The sequence below is a fragment of the Engraulis encrasicolus genome, chromosome 9, assembly GCF_034702125.1.
Source record: "Engraulis encrasicolus isolate BLACKSEA-1 chromosome 9, IST_EnEncr_1.0, whole genome shotgun sequence".
Classification (NCBI taxonomy): Eukaryota; Metazoa; Chordata; class Actinopteri; order Clupeiformes; family Engraulidae; genus Engraulis; species Engraulis encrasicolus.
Genome location: NC_085865.1, coordinates 30,123,722 through 30,136,221, shown reverse-complemented (window position 1 = coordinate 30,136,221; position 12,500 = coordinate 30,123,722). Strand labels below are relative to the sequence as shown.

Here is a 12,500-nt window from a genome sequence, read left to right as displayed (position 1 = left end):
CTCCCTGTTTCCCCTCCATTGATAAAACTGCGAGCGTGGCGATAAATAAGAGCTCATTCTTGGGGCGTCAGCTACCAAGCACAAAGCCTGCCCTTGTGCACTGTGGAATTTGCTGTGTTGATCTTCCGTACACACAGCCAAGGGCCCCTGTACACTGATTGTACATTTGTATCCGCATTTCTTTCAGATTCCATCCTAGGGCCTCCTTGTTGCCAGCCTATCACAGTCTGGGTCCCCCCCAATACATTTACAACAGGGGCCCCTCCTTAGGCCTGCAGAGGCCCTCACCATCTCCATCTCTTATTCTACTTCAGGGGTGGGGTGCAAGGTCTAAGTGCGTGTGTGCGTGCGCGCGTGCGCGCGTGCGTGCGTGCGTGCGTGTGCGCGTGCGTGCGTGTGCGCGCGTGCGCTTGCGTGTGTGCATGTGTTTGCTTTTGTGAATGAGTGCGTTAGCAATGACCAGTCACTTAATATGGGGTGTCTGTGCATGTTTGTTTGTATTGTATGGATGTGTGTTTGGGGACGTCCTTGGGCCCCCATCTCCTATGCTGGGATGTAGTGTTGCGTTAGCTGTGTGCATGTAGGTGGTGATTTGTGAAAACGGTGGGGTGTTTGGGGGTAGAGGGGAGTGTTTTGGTGTGGAGGGACCGGATGGGTTTGGGTGGCATGCCTTGAGGCAGTGCTCACTGATGTGGCATCCTTTGTGTTTCGGTCTGACTGGGTAAACAATGACAATGATGGACACACACACACACACACACACACACACACACACACACACACACACACACACACACACACACACACACACACACACACACACACACACACACACACACCACCTCTCAGTAGTCACAGGTGATTTAAACTCTTCCGCAGGGTCGTCCCCATGACCCACATGAATTGACGAGCAGGAAAAGAGTGAAGAAAACCTTAAAAGAATGATGCTTTCATCCTTGTGTGGGAAAGAGGGAGGATGGATGTCTTCAGCTTGTCTGTCTGTGGTCTGTGAGGTGCAGCTTGGCTTTCTTTGTGTAGTGTGTGAATGAATAGGTGTGCGGGGGTAAGTTACGGTAGTCATCTGATGGACGTGTGGGGAGTTTTTGTGGCTTTTGGTGAATAGCAAGGAGGAAGTGAATGAGAGATTCATGGGGAAGGGGTAAGTGAGTCAACTGGCCTTCAGTGTTGTCTTGTCTTCCTGGTGAGGCGCTGTGAAGATGTTGTATGTACTAGTGTACGTGCGTGCGTGCGTGCGTGCGTGCGTGCGTGCGTGCGTGCATGAATGCGTGCGTGCGTACGCGCGAACGCGTGCGTGCGTGTGCGTGCGTGCGTGCGTGCGTGCGTGTGTGTGTGCGTGTGTATGTGTGTGTGTGTGTGTGTGTGTGTGTGTGTTGTATGTGTGTGTGTGTGTGTGTGTATGTGTGTCTGTGTGTGTGTGTGTGTGTGTGTGTGTGTGTGTGTGTGTGTGTGTGTGTGTGTGTGTGTGTGTGTGTGTGTGTGTGTGTGTGTGTGTGTTGTATGTGTGTGTGTGTGTGTATGTGTGTGCACACGCGCAAACGTGCGTGTGTGCGTGTAAACGTGTGTCTGTGTGCGCGCGTGTGAACATGTGAATGTGTGTCTGTGCCTGTGTGTATGCATGTGTGTATGCCTGTGTGTATGCATAGTGTATGCCTGTGTGTTTCATTTGTTTCAGCATACAAGTTCACTTGAAGGGGTGCGTATTTGTGGGGGTTGTGTTTGCCTGTCAGTCTCTATTGGTGTAGTAGCTTCAAAGGATTATTCTGTGGAACAGGTGAGTAATGGTGCACCTGTGAGAGAGAGAGGGGGGGGTGGTCAAAGGACATGCTTCATCCATAAGGTATCCGTCAAAGATATGTCTGTACGTTAAAAAAAATATATATAATCACAAAAAAAGACAGTAGGCTTTGAGCTCTAGTGAGTGCTGATGATGGTGTGGTTTTGGTTAACCCCAACCTGTTGAGCTAATTACTTATTTAGGAGGCCTAGCCACCGTTTTGTTCTCCGTCTTAATTGTTTTCCTTTCCTCTTTTATTCTCTCTCTTCTATTGTTTGAGCTCCTTGTCTTTGCTATCGCTCTTTTTCTGGCTTTTGGTGTTTTTCGTCAACACCCTTTGATTCTCACACAATAAAGCAATAGAGATCTGTGTGTGTGGTGTGTGTGTGTGTGTGTGTGTGTGTGTGTGTGTGTGTGTGTGTGTGTGTGTGTGTGTGTGCGTGTGTGTGCGTGTGCGTGAGCGTGTGCGTACGTGCGTGCGCGTGTGCGTGTGTGCTCGTGCGTGCGTGTGTGTGTGCGCGTGAGTGTGTGTGCGCATGAGTGTATGTGTACGTGTACACAAACTTAGGTAGTCCTTTGCCAAGAGACTAAGATATTTGCTGACTGTGAGTTAAGCCCTGTGGTGCGGTCTTCTCATATCCCCTTAGAATCCCTCATGTTTTCATTTGAACCCTCCCCCCAAACTGCATATCAAGATAGAAAAACTACTACCCACAATGCAACAGCAAGACTGTATTTTTTCATGTACAGTGGAAAAGATGTCATTTTTGGCAAGGGGTATGTAGACCCATTGTTCCTCTGCCATTAGCGTTTCAAAGACTTCCCATGTACGCTTATACACACGCACACACCCACTACACAGACATGAAAGACTGGTCTTTAGTGTGCGTGTGTGTGTGTGTGTGTGTGTTTGCGTGTGTGTGTGTGTGTGTGCGTGTGCGTGTGCGTGTGCGTGTGCGTGTGCGTGTGCGTGTGCGTGTGCGTGTGCGTGTGCGTGTGCGTGTGCGTGTGCGCGTGCGCGCGTGTGTGTGTGTGTGCGCGTGTGTGTGTGTAACAGGAGACTATGGCCTGAGTTGACCCCCCTCACTCCTTCCTAGTACACTCAAGACCCTGAGTCTGGATGGATTTATCAGCTCTCTAAAATACACATTGGAAGACACATGTCTAACGGAATAGGGGTTGCAACCACAGCAAATGTCTGTAAGTGATATCAGGACATTCATTCATTGTGCAATATGTTCCATTTACATTGAGTTGTTGTAGTACAATACAGTGCAAATAATAATAATAATAATAATTCAGTCCATACAATTGTGACATTAGCTGTGGTTACACTCTGAAGAAATTAGAAAAAAAAAAACACTCTCAAAAGAGACAAACAGACACACACTTGAACGTGACACACAGAGACAAGACAAACAAGTTCTCAGGAGAGTTACACACACTCTCGGAAGAGTAACACACTCCCAGAAGGGTCTTACTCAGAATGGTCTTACTCACTCTAGGAAAAGCCACACACAGTCAAAGAAGAATCAAGCACACTCTCATCAGAGCCTGAAGAGGAGGTTTGTTGGGAGGGAGGACTGGTTAGCACATGGTAGGACACTGACTCTATTCTTTCACCTCGCAATATAAATGTGTTTCTTTCAAGTTGCTTATGGATTTCCAGAAATATTCAAATGGAGGCTATTTCTATTTTTATTCAACTTGTATTATCTTACCCAGACCCTTTGACCCCTTTACTTCAGGAAAAAATTGGCCAAGTTGTGTTTTGGTGTTAACTTCATAGCCTGTGTTTCAAGACTGCACATACAGTATTTTGTGTGTGTGTGTGTGTGCGCGTGCGCGTGTGTGCGTTTGTGTGTGTGTGTGTGTGCGCGTGTGTGCGTTTGTGCGTGAGACAGAGAGAGAGAGTGTTTGTTTGTGTGGTGCAAAACTGCTTCGCCATGAAGTGGGCGCTGTTTTTAGATGGCACACTCTTTGAAGAGAGATAAGGTTCTCTCGGTAGCCACAGTATGGGAAAGCATGTTTACACATATGCCTCACTGGACGCACCATCACAGCTAGTTTTTAAAATAGTCTTGCGTGAAAGTGTGTTTGTGTGCTTGCTTCATTGCACGCAACGTTATGGTGACTCTTTAAAATGTGTGTCTGTGTGTGTGTCTGTGTGTGTGTCTGTGTCTGTGTCTGTGTCTGTGTCAAGTAGTACGTAGGCCTACATGCATGTATCGTGTTTTTAGATGACATAACGTACAGCACTATAAGAAAGCTGAGGAGCGTGTGAAAGTGAGTTTGTATGTTTGTACAGTATGCCTCAGCCTTCTCCCATGAAAGACCAGACTCTGAAGTACCCATAGTGAATTATAAATGACATAATGGCTCAAAACATGTACAGCACTCTGTAGAGAGACCCTACAGTACGTGCCGACATGTGACATACGCTGTCACAAGCACGGCTCGGCAAAGCGTGTAGCCGAAATGGGTGGCGCTTGAAGTTAAAAAGTGTGTGCGATTATGTTCAAATGTGCACACACTCTCTCTCCCATTTACTCTCAGATGAACGCACACACACAGACACAAGGACAGATGCATGGACAGACAGACACACACACGCACCTTTTTAAAAACGTCTCCATGCGTCCTCTTTGCATCTCTCTCTCTCTCTGTCTGTCTCTCCTCTATAGGTTCACCATTATTCATCTACTCCAGAAAACAATTCTTTAAAGATATATACTAGCGCAGACAGACAGGCAAAACACACCCACACACACCCCTTCACAACTTGGGCACACACACACACACACACACACACAGACACACACACACACAGACACACACAGACACACACACACACACACACACACACACACACACACACACACACACACACACACACACACACACACACACACACACACACACACACACACACACACTTTCAGGTACCTATTTGTACCGGAGTGTGAGAATGCAGAGGCTAATGACATGTCACTCAGCAGTGAAGTGACGCACTCGTGCAGTTTACCATTAGCTTGACCTACTGGCCTTCACCTGACGCAGACATCATGGAATGTGTATGTGTCTGCGTCTGCACGTGCGTGCGTGCGTGCGTGTTAGTCTGTCTCTGTCTGTCTGTCTGTGTGTCTATCTGTGTGTCTGTGTGAGTGTTGTAGAAAGGGAGAGTGAGTGAACAAAGAGACAACATTGAAGACAAAAATAATGCCAGAAAGTGTCTTGTTTTCACGAAAGACCTTTTAATGAAGTTGACATTCTTTGTGTTTTTGTTGGACATGAATGAACTCTTGTGCGTTTGCATGGACGTGACAAGGTATTGATTTTCTTAACCTGTTACCCTGGATACTACAACCACTCTACGAAAATGGACCGGCTCTGTGGGAATGTAGTGGAATGCACATATAAAACGTAAATTACTTCCTGTTAAGAAATTGCACGTGATCAAATGACACACAAATGCAGTAGGCCTACATGCACGTGCCTATGTATCTTTTTCATGCTAACATTGTGTCCCAATGCATTCCAAAGTGTATTAAAAAATCTTGAAGGGTTTCCTGAAAAGAGATTCAAATGTCTTCTGGAAGTCATGATTGCAGGATTTTATCCCTTTTTGATTGGTGAGATGCCACTACGCCATCTAGTGACCGCATCAGAGAAATGCAATATCTATTGCAAAAATTAAACAGAGCCCCAGTCTATGTTCACGTGATGGTATAACTTTGACCGTTTTAAATGCCTCTCGACAGCTAAATGTAGACTTCCATTGACTAATCTCTCTCTCTCTCTCTCTCTCTCTCTCTCTCTCTCTCTCTCTCTCTCTCTCTCTCTCTCTGCAGGTTTTTTAGTCTCTGTGGACTGACATGAATCACACTACCTGTTGATGGAACCAGACTTTCAAGTTTAAAACTGGTGAGGTGTGCGTGCGTGCGTGCGCAGTGTGTGTATTTGTGCGCGTGCATGCAGGGTGTGTGTTTGTGTGTGTGTATGTGTGTGTGTGTTTTTGCGTTTGCACCGTGTATTGTACTCTCATTCATGTTGCTGTCTTTGTTTTCTTTTCTGCACGTTGCTGATCCTGAAAGGGAGAATGTTTGTTTTAGCCAGGTGTATGGTGGTGTTTCCTGCTTGAACCGTGCAGTGCTTATAAACAGTCTACATACCGCTTTTCAATTGCCAGTTTTTGTGATACAAAAATGACAGAAAGAGAAATAATTTCACAACTTTTTCCACTTAAATCGAAACTATTACCGTATACAATGCAATTGAAAGATAAACTTGAAGCTTTACAAGAAAAAGTAGAAATAGAAAACTATATTAACATGGTTGCATAAATATGCACACCCTTAAAGTAATACTTTGTTACAGCACCTTTGGCCATTTTATTACAGCACTCAGTGTTTTTGGATAGGAGTGTACCAGTGTGGCAAATGTTGATTTGGCAATATCTGTCCACTCCTCTTTGCTAAGACATCCAAATCTGACAGACTGTGAGTGCATCTCCTGTGCACAGTCCTCCTCAGATCACCCAACAGATGTACAATGGTATACAGGCCTTATTATATTACATCACACATTTGAACAAGGGTGTGTAGACTTTTTATAGACACTGTAAGCACATCTAAAAAACCTGTGCTAAATATACGAATCAAGCAGTCCATCAGCTTTAATACGGTACTTTGGTCGTGTTTCCGTTTCATATTTTCTTTGGTGTCAAATTTACCTTTTGGTAAACAGAAGCCGCTGTAGCCAAATCTCCAACTACACATCAAAGGGAGTAGCTGTATCCCACACAAAACACTTTTGGCTGTCCTTAAAACACCTCATTAAGATATAAGCTGTGGTTTCTCCTTCGGCGCTTTGTAGTATACACCTCTTAAGTGGTGTGAATAATCACTGTGAAGAGTTTGCTCACTCAGGTGAAGTTAAGTCAGTGTATTTGTATTGTACCTTCAAAGGAGGCTTGCATGTTGCTGCAGCCTACATATGGGGAAAAGGAAATTTAGAACAACAAAGCAGAGCAGAACACCAAGAAATACCTAAGCAACCTGGGCAAACAAATGATGGGTAGTTTGATTTAAAACCAATCTTAGTAGCTGTAGCCTACATATGGGACCAAAATGTTTCTAGTATGTACAGAGATGAAATGAACAGCTTAATAAGAACAATGAAAAGGAAAAAGGACATTTGAAACAACAAATCGGAGCAGAACGCCAAGAAATACCCAAGCAATCTGAGCAAACAATCGATGGGTAGGTCTTAAAATTTGATTAAAAGCAAATCTTAGTAGTTTTTCTTCCCACATACAGTAAATGTTTCCAATATTTTTTCAGTATGCAACACACACTTGAATATTCACGCTCCTTGAATATTCATGCTTTTCAAAATTGTTTCTAAAAAGCTCTACTTTTAGGAGTTGGTTGTTGGCATGGCGGCCAGATTGTTCCCATTTGGGCAGTGTTATTGTTTTTTAATAAGATGGCTGGCAAGTTGAAGATGAACTCTAATCACTGTTGCTTTAAAACATCAAATTGTTTTTTTAGTGTACATCTTGATCAGTAGCACTATACTTGATCAGTACATCTGCATCTGATGCAAACGTTCATCTGTCCTACCCCTCCTCTGACCCTCTCTTTGGAGACTGCATGTAACTGGCCGCTGAGGACTTGTTCAGAGGAGCCAGGCCACCATTCATGGTTCTGTTCTGTTTAATGTGATGGTATGCATAACCTCTTTAGACTGGGGCCTTACCTGACTAGTAACGCAACTGATTTCATGCACTGGTGATGAACTGATGTCTGTTGAGTTTCAAAGGAACCAAGCCAGGAATTGAATAAAAGTTGAAAGAAAAGTTAAAAGATGTAATCCAGGACAAGTGACCCTCTGCAGAGAGATTGAGATGAAATGATGACAGAGAATCTGAAGAGGGCCAGGGTGGCCCAAAACGTCATGAAATTAAAAATTGATTAAAAGGGAGCTCATCAATGTGCCGGTCTTCCTTGCCGTACAGTGTCCTCACGTGCCCTCTCAAAGACACCACCCACAGAGGCACTCAGTGAGCTAAGGCACAGCACCATTACACTGGGGACCCGGGTTCAAGCCCGACCCAACGTCATTTCCCAATACTACCACATCTTCCCCTCTCGCCATCCCTGTCCTATCCCAAATTAAAGCCACAAAAATACCCTTCACATGTTCTGAACACAGATGACCAAGTCTAGTCAAGTCTAGTCAAGTCTAGTCAAGTCTAGTCAAGTCTAGTCAAGTCAAGTCAAGTCAAGTTGTGCTACTCTATGCTACACCACTACACGCTTTCTGGAGTCCAATGTTCCAGTGCTTTCCAATAGATTCTGACCTGCCCATCTTTGATCCTCACTTGCACATCTGGTGTGTAGCTCTGCACTTGACCTCCATCTTTACTTGAGTAGAGAGATCTGAGTCGAGAGTTGACCTTTAAACATTTGCTGAGGCCAGTAGCCAGAGGATAATAATGCTCTTTGGAAGACCAGGGAGTTCCTCAGGCGAAAGAGACAGCAGAAGGAAAACTTATATGAAACATTTGTCAGAAACCATTTGACAGAATGGGGAGAAAACAAGGTTTGGCTTGTGTCTTATCACAGACCAGGAGGTGAAACGGATTGAGACATTGTGTCTGTGATGATTCTCATCCGTCCAAGTCATGGTAGTCAAAGAATTGAAGTTGTAAGCATCTGGACTTGTTTTTGGAGTTTGAAGATGTTTCATCTTTGATCCAAAGGGCTTCCTCAGTTTGGGTTCAATAACATTGCCCGTCAAGCCAGACTATAGCATGAAATGTATAGCCTGGGCTTGCACTATAGACAGAGTCACCGCATGCTAAGCCCATCCCAATGATTCGATACAGAGATTCAAAGCTAGAACATTGTAATTACACACTGCGAAATTACGTTAAGAAATTCTAACCAGAATGCCTTATAATGGCAAAGTGTGCATGGCACGCTACACAGACTACTGCTGCCTGCACCATCACGAATGTGCCCATAGCGCCAGATGCATCTTTGGGGAGCAAGGCAGAACCCGTTCCTCTGGAGAGCCAGGTTAGGTCTAGTTAGCTCAGCTACCAATGATGTGGAAAGAAGAGCTATACTGTATCTTTGGATGACAGGAGGTCGAGTATTAGACAGAGTGGACAGTGGATAAAGTGAGGTTGATTTATAGGGTGTTATGACCTAGTATGGTAGTGGTGAATGGCGTTGGCAGACTTTGAGAAGTTTGCCTAGCTAGCCGTCAACACCTCAGAACCCAACTTTATAAGGTAGAGTGATCTCTCTTGTTGTCCCTTTTCCATTAAACAGTTAAAGAGATGTTAAGATTTGGTGTGAGGGAGTCACATGTATTGCTTTTAACCAAATCCTCACAGTCACTCGGAATATGTGTTGGTACCACTATCCGTTGCTTTCAGTATTGTAGTGGTGAACGATGTTAGCAGAGACCTGTCAACACTTAAAAACACTCCAAAATGACATTAAGTTAAGTGAGTTGTGCATTAAACACAGTTAGAGAATCTTTTAGGTTCGATATGAGTGTGGGGGGTGTGGTTAAAACAAGATTTACTACTTAGTCACTGAGAATATGTGTTGGAACCCGTTACTTTCCTAGAAGCACAGTTTTAATAGCAGGCAGACAGGTTAGATCAGGCCGCTCTGCTGGTCCCCTTGTATGGGTGAGACGGGACACCAGACTCTTATAATGACCTTTAGATGCACCCAGCATGAGTCTGCCCTACCCCTGCACCTCGCACTGGCTGGCCGACTCCGCCATCACCCCACCCCAAACAGCTTTCCAGCAACGCGTTTGGCGACTCCCTGCAAACAATTACGACGGCACGTGCAGAGTATCACACATCCCTCTAAACAATGGGCTCTGTTGCCATTTTTTGTTCCATAAACACTTTTTGTGTTGCCTTCAGAGGTTTTTTGGAAGGAGTCGCCCAAGTTCACGTTCAGCTCATGAGGTGACTTTTTTCCACAATCAGCTATAGTGCCATCTTGTGGATGAAGGCAAGAGCTGCACTTGATGTGTCATATCGGTTCGTACGGTGGCAGTTTGCCTGAACAGAAAGCAGGATTAATGAGTTTTTGTTGCATTGCGAGTTTCATCCAGTAGGAAAAGTAAGCGATCTTGAATGATGCACTACCTTGATTGCCTAGTCCCACATGAAGAGCATCAGGTTGCAACTATTTGGCCTGGTGTTTTATGAACTGGAAGAGTGAGTGCACTCTGTCACTGTGTGAGTTTTATAGTTACACACACACACACACACACACACACACACACACACACACACACACACACACACACACACACACACACACACACACACACACACACACACACACACACACACACACACACACACACACACACACACACACACACACACACACACACACACCTTCACCATGTGCTCTCTTAAAACAGCATGCACTTGCTTGTTTTTCTCCATGAATTTAACACCAGTGCACAGCGCAGGCCAGAGATTCTGCAGAGAACAGAGGGGATGGAAAGTTTAAAGAAAAATACGAGGAGCTTGCTTTTGTTTTAAAAGTATTTTATTGTTAAAAAGCCTTCACGTTTCACTAAATTCAAGAACTAAAATCGCTTCTCTGCGGCCAAGTTTCAGTTGTGCTGTTCCGCTTGAGTCTTTGTAGAGCTGGCTTCAAATACAATATCAGTTGTATGCTTAGAGATAGATCTCGGATTTGGATGAAATGTGAAACTGCATACTTCTGTTTTTATTTGTTTATTTCACATCATCCTTTGTGGAAAAAGCAAATCACTTGCTTCAGTGTTGCTGACAGTTGTCAGCACATAATAACAACAGGCATAGGAATGCAGAAAAATATTTCAAAATAACATCTGTCGCAATCGCACATTTTTGCCAGGAGTTTTTATTTACTTCTTATTTTCAGAGTCCCATAACCAAAACCAATAGTGAGGAGCTCTTGTGGCTTAAGAATGTTACGACAAGCTGTAAACCATTCAAATCCTGTCAGCAACAGTTTGAGATCTTTGTAATATGTTGTAATGAAGTCAAAGCAAAATGCCGTACTTTTTATTTATTTCATTATTCATGTCTTATGTATCTGTTCATTTATTTTTACCCATGACTGAGCCCAAAATGTAGGGCCTGATGCCTGCCGAAGTGTTGTGGCTTTTGTGCGCTGTGAACGTTGGTGTAATAGCGAAGTTCAGCCTGTAGGTGGCAGCAGCAGATCATGCATGAAGGTCATTCTTGTGCTTGTGCACCTACTCTCTGTCTCTCTCTCTCTGTCTGTCTGTCTGTCTCTCTCTCTCTCTCTCTCTCTCTCTCTCTCTCTCTCTCTCTCTCTCTCTCTCTCTCTCTCTCTCTCTCTCTCTCTCTCTCTCTGACACACACAGAGACCATCACAGCTGGAGCATGCAACAGTTTTTCATTGCAATCAGGTGTTTCTCATTCCTCTTTTTCCACATCACAGATCAGGATCCAAACATGATACTGTGTTATATAGTATACACAGTGTATGTTTAGATGTGTGCATAATAGTATGTATGTATAAACACACAGAGCAAAATGGTGGACTGATGCTCTTTCTCTTTTCTGTTTTTTTAAAACTCTGCCAAGATAGCCCTATACCCTGACCACCACACCAGTGCACTCATTGGCATGGTTTCTGAGTGGTCAGTCATTCATGCAATGCAATTCAGTCATTCATGCAATGCAAGCATTCATTCAAGCTCATGCACTCACGCATGCACATTCAATCTCTCTCTCTCTCTCTCTCTCTCTCTCTCTCTCTCTCTCTCTCTCTCTCTCTCTCTCTCTCTCTCTCTCTCTGTCTCTGTCTCTGTCTCTGTCTCTCTCTCTCTCTCTCTCTCTCTCTCTCTCTCTGTCTCTCTCACACTCACACTCACACTCACACTCACACACACACTCACATTCACACACGCACTCTCACACTCTCTCTCTCACACACACACACACACACACACTAGGGGTGGGCGGTAACCGCGGTATAATATCGTGTGCGGTATTTTTTCATCAATGATAGAGATTTTGTGTCATACCGTCTACCGCAATAGCGCATTGCGTCCTGCACACTCGCAGAGGAATAACAGCAGCACAGGCATTTCATTAAAAACTACTCAATACAAAATGTGTAATGTAGGCTACAATTGTATGTTATGCCAAAACATTTCAATTCTGGAGTGTAAATTTACTTTTAAGGCTGTAAAAGTTTAAAAATGTGTTTTCAAATTATTTGAATGACAAGAATTCCCACATAGATAAAACAACGTCTGACCAGTCATTTAAAACAATAAAATGCAAAAAGTGGTCTTTTGGTCATTTAGCCACAAAACGCTTAATTTTTTCATATTATACACAATGTACAATACCGTGATATATACCGTGATATATACCGTGTCTAAAATTATACCGAGGTATACATTTTTGGCCATACCGCCCACCCCTAACTCACACACACATAGGCGTACCAGAAGTTACACACTCACAAACTCAGTCAGGTAAACTCTCACCTACTCACTGATTCACATTCTCACTCTCTCACTCACTTAGCTCTCTCTCACTCATTCTTGTACTCTATGTGTACTTCTTATCTTCTCTCTCACTCTCTCTCTCTCTGCATCTTGGGTGGTGGGTAAGTGGGCTCAGGGT

General features: G+C 44.1%; 1 protein-coding gene across 3 annotated transcripts in view; it reads left to right on the top strand.

Annotated features, from left to right (window-relative positions):
* mpp7a (MAGUK p55 scaffold protein 7a) overlaps nt 1–12,500 on the top strand; it is a 239,527-nt gene that overhangs the window by 39,750 nt on the left and 187,277 nt on the right. For 2 of the 3 annotated variants that reach the window (XM_063206904.1, XM_063206902.1), the window contains exon 2: nt 5,647–5,719. The gene's annotated coding sequence lies outside the window, so the exon portion shown is untranslated. Of the gene's footprint in view, nt 1–5,646; nt 5,725–12,500 lie in introns of all 3 variants that reach the window. The other variant, XM_063206903.1, reaches the window with a different exon arrangement.